The sequence below is a fragment of the Chelonia mydas genome, chromosome 3, assembly GCF_015237465.2.
Source record: "Chelonia mydas isolate rCheMyd1 chromosome 3, rCheMyd1.pri.v2, whole genome shotgun sequence".
NCBI lineage: Eukaryota > Metazoa > Chordata > Testudines > Cheloniidae > Chelonia > Chelonia mydas.
In genome coordinates this window covers 189,492,307-189,501,778 of record NC_057851.1, presented here as the reverse complement: position 1 = coordinate 189,501,778, position 9,472 = coordinate 189,492,307, and the positions used below count along the sequence as shown (strand labels likewise).

The 9,472-nt window shown below is 46.7% G+C and overlaps 1 long non-coding RNA gene across 2 annotated transcripts; it reads left to right on the top strand.

Moving 5' to 3' along the window:
* Positions 1-3,205: 3,205 nt before the first annotated feature.
* Positions 3,206-8,098, top strand: LOC122465246. 2 transcript variants are annotated; one of them, XR_006289949.1, is made up of 3 exons: positions 3,206-3,957; positions 6,287-6,348; positions 7,899-8,098. It is a non-coding gene; the product is annotated as an uncharacterized LOC122465246 (long non-coding RNA). The 2 variants fall into 2 exon arrangements; XR_006289948.1 differs by lacking the exon at positions 3,206-3,957 and adding an exon at positions 5,104-5,267.
* The last annotated feature ends 1,374 nt before the right edge of the window (positions 8,099-9,472 follow it).

Genomic DNA, 9,472 nt, shown 5'->3' with positions numbered 1-9,472 from the left:
GCTCAGAAAACACAATAAAATATTAGATGACACTTGAGTCAGGTCCCACAAAAGTGTCACTATTAGATATTAGCTATTTATTTTGTAAAACATAAGGCCATTGTCAGATCTAAGCAGAGATGGTTGGGTCCCCAGAATGTATGTTATTCTACCTTATTGGCAAACCCTGCCTTGGAGGAAGGAAAATTCCTACCTGTCAGGCTCCACCAAATCCACCCTTCTTAGTTTTTGCCTTTGTTTGCTTTTTAAGGTATCTTTTCTTTAGGGATGGGTGAACTGGAGGGAAGAGAAGGTGAGTGACTCCTGCAAGACCTCATGCTTCCGTAGTAGCTATCTCCCTGCTGTTGCACAATTTGGGGGTGTATCCTCTCTCTTCTACCTTCCCTGAAGAACTCCCCCACACGCAGCCCGGCCATCTAGAACAATTTAGGGAGTTTTCTTCACATTCCCCCCTGCTTCTCTTGCCAATGTTTGGGGGGGGGGTTTTCCAAAGAAGGGGGAGATCTGGCTCAGTATTACCGGACTCATGTTTCCTACATATCTGTTATAACAAAGGTCTTTCATGTTGTATGATGAGTGGGGTTGGAGAAAGAGGGACAGGTGTCAGGAGGGACTTAGTTGTATGTGACACCAGAGGCTCAGGAATGCAGGCTGGTGGCCAGGGTACCAGACAAATCCAGGCCCCTCATCATGCTCAAGAGAAAATCTCCTTCCTACAATTCTGTGTGCTGGTGCATCACATATTACCTAATGACAGTGCTATAGGTCAGTAAAGGCTTGTCTCTAATTATGAAGATTTGCCCCAATTCCAGCCATTGTTAGCCAGCCACTAGAGTCACTGCACCAGTGCAAACTCCCATTGTGGAGAAGAGAAAGCTGCTATTTGCACTGGTGAAGATTATCCCTGTATGAAACAGTAAAAGCTTATACTGGTTTATGGGCTTATACTGTGGCTTATACTGGTTTATGGGCTTGCCTTTACTGCAAAGTTATCTTGAGTTATGAGTATTGACTCTAACTCAAATCCCATCCAAACACAGACACCCTTAGCTACAGTGTGGTGGTGCTTTTAACTTAAATTGGCTGGCCTGTTTGGGGGTACAGGGTAGAGCTCAAGTTAGCGCTGCTCGTCAGCTGCTAACTCAGTCAGGCTGCGTGGCTCAAGGGTTATTTTGCAGGGTGGCCACTCTCATTCTAACTTCAGAGGTGTTACCATGAGCGTAGATAACTTGAGTTCACCCTGCAGTGAAGACACAGCATACATGAGGAGGCTGCGCTGGTGCAGCTGCACGGATGAGTGGATGCAAATCGCTGTAATTAAAGCAAATCTCCAGGGTCAGGAAAGCTCTGAATGTAAGTGGTAATAGTCAGATTTCCTGGTCAGAATATTACTGGAAATCATTATTTACTTCCTGCTGCCCAGCCTGATCCTGAGGCCATTAATCCTCACGCAGTAGTATGTATTTGTTGCAAACACATCATTAGGCTTCATGACATAATTAAGTGACCAATAAAAAGCTTAGTTATTGTTATGGCAACACCCCATAGCCCCCTTTCTGAGGCTGTGTCAGCATTTTCTTTACAGCCCCCGATTTTTAGGAGTTTATACAGCAGCTGTGCAAATTTGCAGATTGCTGAAGCTGGCAGGAAAGGTCTTGGCCCAGCAGCAAACTTCTTTGCAAAATTAAGGGGAAACAAATGACTTGAGATGTCTACCAGTTCTAACAAAAGAGTAGGACTTGTCATGCTCTATTCTCCAGTTTGTGACTGTGGTTATGTCTACAGATATCTGCTAGCACCGTTATGTTGGTCAGGGGTGCAAAGAGGTGTAATTCCTGACCAGTGGTGTTGGAACAATTTTTTATAGTGGGGGTGATGAGAGCCCTTGAGCCAAATTGTGAGCCCTATAAGTGATGGAAACCACTTCAAGCCAGGGGGTGCTGCAGCACCCCCCGCACCCCTAGTTCCAGCACCTGTATCCCTGACCAACGCCACTGTGCTAGCAGAGGTCCCTAATGTTGGAGATACAGCTGTACTGGGAAACCTGTTATCAAGATGGGTTGTTTTCCTCATGGGGAATAGTTTTACTGCACCAGTAGAAAGCACAGCTTTGCCAGTATAACTGCATCCATACTAGGAGCATTTGCTGGTACAGTATACCGGTATTCCTATACCAGTAAAGTGCTCCTAGCATAGAAATAACATCTGCCATTGAACTCTGCTCTTTTGTTGTTGTTGTTTCCATTGACATGTGGATGCTTTTCAATCCGATGTGCCTGGTAAAGTTCATAACTGCAGAGTCACCACTTTCATTTTTTTTAAAGTTTCATTTTCTCAGGTAGTTTAAACTATTACCAACCTGTTTTTCAAGGGAGACAAAAGCTGGCTTCCCTGCCTCCCTCCACAAAGTTTTGCACCTAGAATCTTACATGTCAAATTTTCATATGCAGACAGACCAGCTGGGGACAGCTTCTTGGTTCTGTAGGCGGTAGTACAACCTGCTTGCGCTGACCTCATGGCACCCTCAGATAATGGCACGTGTATCGTTTATGGGGTCAGGTTCTTGGAAGTGAATGTGCGGTTGGGTTTGTGATTAATGCACTGAACTGGGACTCGAGACATCAGCGTTCGGTTCCCAGCTCTGCTACAGACCTGCTGTGTGTCCTTGGGTAAGTCACTGAGACTTTGACTTGGTTGTCTAACTCCCTTAGGTTCCTTTGAAAACCCCAGCCATCATCTCGGTACAACAGGGATAATAATACTGCGGTTTAGATTGTAAGCGCTTTGGGGTAAGGCCTGGCTCTTCCTATGTGTATGCACAGAGCCTAGTGTATCTGGGGCTTGAGGCGCTATTGTAATACAAGTAATAAAAAGGAAAATGGGTTTTTATGACTTGTCTGCTTCACATTTCCCCCCACCTACTAAAAGATGTTTTTAAGTATTTGTGTGAAGTCACACTTCAGAACAACACTTCTAGTTTTGTGCTAACCGCCCATTACAATAATTAGGGAATTGGGTGTTGGTTTTTTTGTCTGCAGAAGGAGATTCCTCCAAGGTTGGAGTGGGGTGCGGAGATGGAACACGACCAAAGTGCCAGCTCTGAACACCCAGACTTTCTCGAGCCTGTCTAAAGGGGGCCAAAACAAGCCCAAAATCTGATCATTCTTAAACCATGTGCCAATTTGGATCTAGCTCCAGGTCTGACCTGTGCTGCTCAGACTGGTCTCTAGTCACTTGAGGCTATTGCAAGATTCCCTTTATTTCCCTTAGAGACTGAGGGTGCCCTCTTGAAAAACCCTTCTGCCGTCTGAAGTTTGACATCTGTAGCTTGTTTGCAAAAACAAGTGGAGCTTTTTCGTTAGGGGCAAAAGATGGTTGTGGTTGTTTTCCTCACTGCTCCGAAGAAAGGCTGTTCACTGTCTCCTGGGGTTTAGTCACGTGACTCCCCAGAGGACGCTCTGGCTGCTTTAGACGCGGCGTTAGAGAGCTGCTTTCTAGATGGGAATTCCATGACTGAATAAGAAACAGTCTTGCCCCTGGCCAGTGGCCTCAGCAAAGCAGTGATGAGGATAAAGAGCCTGGCGTCAGAGTCCAAGTGCTCAGGATGTTCTTAAAAAGTTTTTTTTTTTTTTTTAAAATGTTATCCTGTTACACGTCAGTTTATTCCCAGTAACCTGGATGTTCTTCTAGCACCATGGAAACAGTCTGCCATCCCATGCTCCAGCAGCTCGCTGTGTTCCCACTGGTCATTCAAGAAAGGAAACGAGGCTGTTCGACATAAGGTTAATGGAGACACCCACCAAAGGTTTCTGTTGGTCCAATCACTGAACCTTCCGTTCCCTTATTTCCAGATGTAATTAGCAGAACTGACACTAAAATATGCTCTCATGGCACTACACGGATAACAGCGTGGCCTTCTACTGAAAGATCATCCGCAGTGTGACTGATATTATAGTGGTGAGTGCCATAGGAAAGCCCATGAAGAAATAAGGAATTCTGTATTTAATGTAAGGTTTAAGGAGGTGTCCTGCTCAGACAACTTTACTTCTACCATTTCCTGACTTTTGAGTGCTTGACTTTTCAAACTTTAGTAATACCCTTGTAGTGTACAGTAACTCCTCACTTAACGTTGTAGTGATGGTCCTGAAAAATGCTACTTTAAGCGAAACAACGTTAAGTGAATCCAATTTCCTCATAAGAATTAATGTAAATGGGGGAGTGGGTTAGGTTCCAGGGAAATAAATATATATACACACATACAGAGTATTGTTTAGACAAACAATTTAATACTGTACGCGGCAATGATGATTGTGAACCTTGGGGGAGTCAGCGGGTGGGATATTTCCCAGGGAATGCCTTGCTGCTAAATGATGAATTAGCACTCACCTGAGCCCTCAACGGTTAACACATTGTTGTTAATGTAGCCTCACACTCTACAAAGCAGCACAAATGGAGGGAGGAGACACAATAGACGCATGGCAGTGGCTGCAAATGTTCCCTGCAGAAACTGAACGTGATGATGAACCCACGCTATCCCACCGGAGTACACCACTCCCTCCACTTTCCAAAGTGCAGGGTGGTGTGTGTGTGTGTGTGAGAGAGAGAGAGAGAGAGACGCATTGCCTCTTTAAGTATGCTGACCCCACTCTAAGGACATTGTCTTTTTAAGTAGATCAGCAAGTTGAGACAGCAGCTGCCTGCAAGCTCCCTCTGTCCTGAGCCCTGTCGTGTCCCGTCCCCCTCCCCCCGCTCTGTGGAGATGGGGTATGGGAGCTGGGGGAAGAGGGACACCCTGACATCAGCAAGCAGGAGGCTCCCGGGAGCAGCTCCAAGGCAGAGGGCAGGAGCAGCACATGGCAGTGGAGGGAGGAGCAGCTGAACTGCTCAGCAATTGGTAGCCTGCTGGGTGGCTGCCGCACAGGGAACTTAGGGGAGCTGATGAGGGGGGAGGGGGCTCCCGACCCACCCTGGTTCCAAGCCCGCCCCCCAGCTAGCTCCAACGGGCTGCTCTTCCTGCAAGCAGTGGACAAAGCAGGCGGCTGCCAAACAGCGTTATACGGGAACACTGCGCAACTTTAAACGAGCACGTTCTCTAATAGATCAGCGACGTTCTCTAATAGATCAGTCACAACGTTAACCGGGACGACGTTCAGTGAGGAGTTACTGTCGTTCGTTTGAGAATAACTTCCACGGTTTTTAAAAAGCAGACTGAAAAAACAGAAATGCCGACATGTGGCTTGGTATTGACACCTACACATCCCAACATGGTAAGATTTATGTGGTAACACACGTAGACAGCCGGGGTTTAAGAAAGGGGGAGCAGGGAGGGGGGCAATGAGAACACCACCTCCCCTCCTGGAGCAGAGGGGAGATCCCCTTCCACTCCCTGGCCTGGCTTAGCAGCAGCTCCCCACACAGCTCTCCCTCCTCTTCCAGGTCTGGCTGACCAGCAACTCCCCCTCCACGCCCAGGTCTCGCTGAGCAGCAGCATCTCCCCTCCTCTCCCTGGCCTGGCTGAGCAGCAGCAGCTCCCCCTCTTTCTTGGCAGGAGCACTGAGAGCTCCCCCATGCCCATTTCTGCCATTGTAGAAAAGCCCTTAAGAAATAATGGGAGGGTTCCCCAAATCGCTTTCATCCAGAAGGCAGCGTCCAAGTGGAGAAAGATTTTCCTCTGTGCTCTCAGCTCAGAAAGTCCAAGAATGTTCCGTAGGCTGTTTATGTCTCTACCACGCTGAAGCCACAGCAGCAGTTCCTGCTCCAGGCCAGCGAAGTCACAGCAATAAATTCCCAGGGCTTCACCGTGACATATAGGTGAGGCCTGTAGGGGACAACGTTTTAGGGGCCAGATGGTGGTTGGTCCCTGGACAGGTTCCCAAGAGCTTTCCCCCACCCCAGCTCGTGTGACAGGCTCTGTTGCACTCTCCTGACCGCACAGACGATGATCCCTGGTAGAGCTGTTTGGGGCACGCCATGCTAAAAGAGGCAGGGAAGAGGTGGGATTATGTCCCTGGCTCCCTTTCATACCATCTAGCAGAGCTGATCAGCTGCACAAAGGAGCACCTTCTGCATCCTCCTAAAAAACGATGAGTTGGGGAGTGCTGGGGAGCTCCCAGGTGCACAGTCTGGTCCTAAGACCCTGGCCTGGTTTGTAATAATAATAGCACCTCGGCTTAGCTGTCCTACATCACAGATCCTCTTCTACTGCATGCTGTAGCTCACAAAAGCTTATGCTCAAATAAATTTGTTAGTCTCTAAGGTGCCACAAGTCCTCCTTTTCTTTTTGCAGATCCTCTTCAGAGCACTTTGCAGCCAGCCATCAGCCAATTCATCCTGACAACCACCTGGGAGGTAGGTAAACAGGACTGTTCTCTAGCTTTGAAATTCAGTCATCGGTACTTTCACACAGCATCCCCCCTATTCAGACGGAAAGAGCTAACGAGATTTAGCGTCACACCAGACTAACCAAAACGTTCAAGGGAAGGAATACAAACCACACATAGAAATTGCAGAAACAACTGCTAATCATTTCCCAATAGGGACTGAGTCATCACTTGACTTCTCCATTGTGTCCTCTGAGGTCAAAGTCACACCAGCATAAAAACAAGTAGCGCAGAGGTGAATTGGGCCTAGAGTTTCTAAGATAGCTGAAAATGAGCAAATGTGGGCATTCGCATTTCCCTTCATAAAATGAAAACAAGTGACATAACAGAAAGGAGTTTTCCCTCCTGACACGGAGCTGGCATTGAGAGGCATTGGAAAAACACTAAGCCGGGTCTGAGAGATCCACGCTGTTCTAAAGTAAAGCAACTAGTTTCCAACAGTGACACCTTGTGCTAGACTGTAGAAGCGACATGCAGTTCTAGTAGAATGCTGTGCTTTGGTATCAGGGCTCTTGTATTAGGGACACTGCTCTCTTGCTGAAGGGTCCATGAAATAAAAGGTCGCTCTTAAACGGGCCTGCAAGGGTCTTTGCCTGCCTGATGGAAACACTATGTTTCTCCATCACAAAACATCGTGGATGTGTAGAACAGTGCAAGGAATAACAATTCCTATGCATTTTACTCTGCTTTAAATGTTAGTGAAGGCACCGGCTTCATAATTACGTTTAGAGAGAAGAAAAAAATCACATAGCAAAAATAAAGGTATCAACTGGAGTTTGTCTCCTACAGACAATACATTGCACTTAGCTAGCACCTTCCATCCAAACATCCCTAAGTGTCTGTAGTGGCCCATCTTCCTTTAGTAATAGTGACAATTCCTTGCTGACCGTGTAGGATTTTATGGCCTAGTGTGGGGTACAGGAGGGGAAAGCTGTAACATAGCTATGAGTGATGTTATGTATAGAGAAGCTGTAGGGGAGGTTGCTATGTGAAGAATATCATTCTCTTTCAATGGGCTAGGCTCCTCTTTTTGTAAAGCTCCTTCTTTTCCTTTCCTTACACTGCTCTCCTGGTGTTGTTATTTCAATCTGTTTCATCAGCTACCACAAGACAGCAGTGTACATAAGAACGGCCACACTGGGTCAGACCAAAGGTCCATCTAGCCCCAACAGGCAATCATCAAGTGACCCATCCCCTGTTGCCCATTCCCAGCTTCTGGCAAACAGAGGCAAGTGTACTGGGTTACATCCAGAAAGGCTAGAAGCTTAATATTTAAAGGTAAAAATAAAAGGGATGAGGGCTTCTGGAGAATACCACAGTGGCTGTGGAAAGGACCTAAGGCTGCGACTTTGTTTCTCTGTGATCCTTCCAGGTTCATAGTCTCACTGTATATTACGCTGGGACTGAATCTGCACAGAATTGAAATGTTCAGCGTGCGTATCAATGCTATACCCACGTCTATGTAAATAAATACTCAGTACAAATTTTCTCTTTCCCTTTGTTATGTATAAATTCCAGGCAGAGCACTTCAGGGCAATTAACAGCTGCTTTCTGGGATCCTAAAGGAAATTCAGAAATGTGGGTCATCTTATGCAATATGACAGCAAGATTTGTGATCTACTGGTCTAAGCACAGGACTGGGAGACAATGGGAGACAGCTTCATACCCTTATGGTCCCTTGACATCTATAAAATCGCTGGAGCAGTCTAAAGCGGCCCTGAAAGTCCTGGGTCTGGCTGGGGGAGGGTTCCCCAATACGGACACTATGGAAGACTGCCATCGGAGGACCCACTCCCTGGCTCTTGTGTTGGCGGCATGCTGGGGGCCAGAGGGGACATGTGAGGCTATAGCAATCAGCACTGCAGCCCACAGGGCAGTCCCAGGGAGGCTGCTGCAACTTAGGCTATGGCTACACTAGAGAGCTTACAGCAGTGCAGCTGCATCGGAGAGCTGTCTCGTCAGCTTAACTATTCCAGCCCCTGTGAGCAGCGGGAGCTACGTCAGCGGGAGCAGCTCTCCCACCAACATAGCGCTGTCCACACTGGCACTTATATCGGTGTAACTTATGTCACTCATGGTGGTGGTTTATTCACCACATAAACTGTAGTGTAGGCATAGGCTTAGACAGGCCCCCAGGGCTGTCTGAATTATGCTGGGGACTTCTACAGCTGCTGGAGCACTCCAGGATGGGGTAGGAGCAAGGCTGGCTTAAAGTCACCATAGACTTCCCCTACCCCTCCTTCGGCTGTGAGTTGAGCACAGCACAGAATATCACCCAAGACCACCAAAGATGTAATTCCATCTCTGACACATACAGTGTGGCCTTGGGCAAGTCACTTACCTTCAGTGTCCTCAGATGTAAAATAGTAATCGTACATAATTACCTGCCTCACAGGAGTGTTTTGAGAATTAGTTAATGCTGGCTCAGCATTTTGTAGCTGAACGGGCTGCTAAATAGTGTTTATCCTTTTAACACCTAGGCACAAACAGGAGGAGTTAAAGGTAGGATTCTGAGGTCCCTAAAAGAAGACCTTATCCTTATTTATTTATGTAGGGTGAGTTCTGACCTTTCATTGCATGTCAGCATGTTGTTTCGTATTTAACTGTTTCTATGAACCAGCCAGAGGCCTAGCTAAGAAGGACCTTTATGATCAATAAGACCCTAAGATTATTCGCATTCACATTTTAAAGGTGAATTGTAAAGAAAAAATATATAATTCACTAACCTCCTGAATATGAGCTTGACCCAATGTTCATAGAAGTCAATGGAAGCATTTCCATTGACTTTAATGAGCCTTGAATCAGGGTCTATGTGCTGGATACCCCTATTAAGCAGGTGAAGAATGCATTCAGCAGAGCAACTACATTCAAATTACCATTTTTATTCATTTTGGTCCTGTAATGATGCAGCGGCCAGTTCCATGCTGCTATGGTGTTCCACAGTGCAGTGTTCTGAGAGGGGAGAGGTACCAGCGATCTCCACTGTCCTTGGAACCAAGCTACAGGGACTGAGGCAAATTCCGCTTTTTCCCTACATAGAGTGGGTATCACTAGTCATTTTTAAAACTTCATTATATGGCCTTATGGTTCCA